We start from the raw sequence: 581 nt of genomic DNA, 5'->3' as shown, positions 1-581 counted from the left end.
ATATATATATATATATATTTGTTATAATATATTATTTTCCTTTTGGCGGCCGCCACTTCTACACACGCACTCCCTCCGCTTCGTTTTCCTCTTGCCCAATTCTCTCTCGCTTTTTCTTTAGGGAAATAAATTCAAGATATACATACATATATATATATACGAGCATATATGGGCATATATGTGTGAGAAGAAAAGAAAAAAAGGTAAAGAAGGAAAAAAAAAAGAAACTAAGCCTGAGTCAGAGGACAAAATGTAAACAAACAACATTAATTGTTTGCCATGTGAACACAGCACTTGTCCTCACCTCCTCTTAACATTTATTGCTTTGTACTGCCAGTTAATGGGGTGGGGAAGAAAAGATAATTTCAATTCAACAACAATACACGCGGTCGCCGACGTGTTGTTTATTCACTCAAAGTCCTGTCGACCACCAGGAAAGAAAAAAGATAATCCAAGGATGAACCTCAGACACTTTCCTACAGCGGGTTTCACATAAAGGGGAGGGGAAAAAAAAACAAAGAAAAAAGGAAAGGAAGGGAAGGGAACAAAAGTGATGAAAAGGGGGGAAATGGCGCTAAGAA

The sequence above is a fragment of the Trypanosoma equiperdum genome (assembly GCF_001457755.1).
Source record: "Trypanosoma equiperdum strain OVI genome assembly, contig: ctg_1483, whole genome shotgun sequence".
NCBI classification, from domain to species: domain Eukaryota; phylum Euglenozoa; class Kinetoplastea; order Trypanosomatida; family Trypanosomatidae; genus Trypanosoma; species Trypanosoma equiperdum.
Note: the sequence above shows the minus strand (reverse complement) of the source record.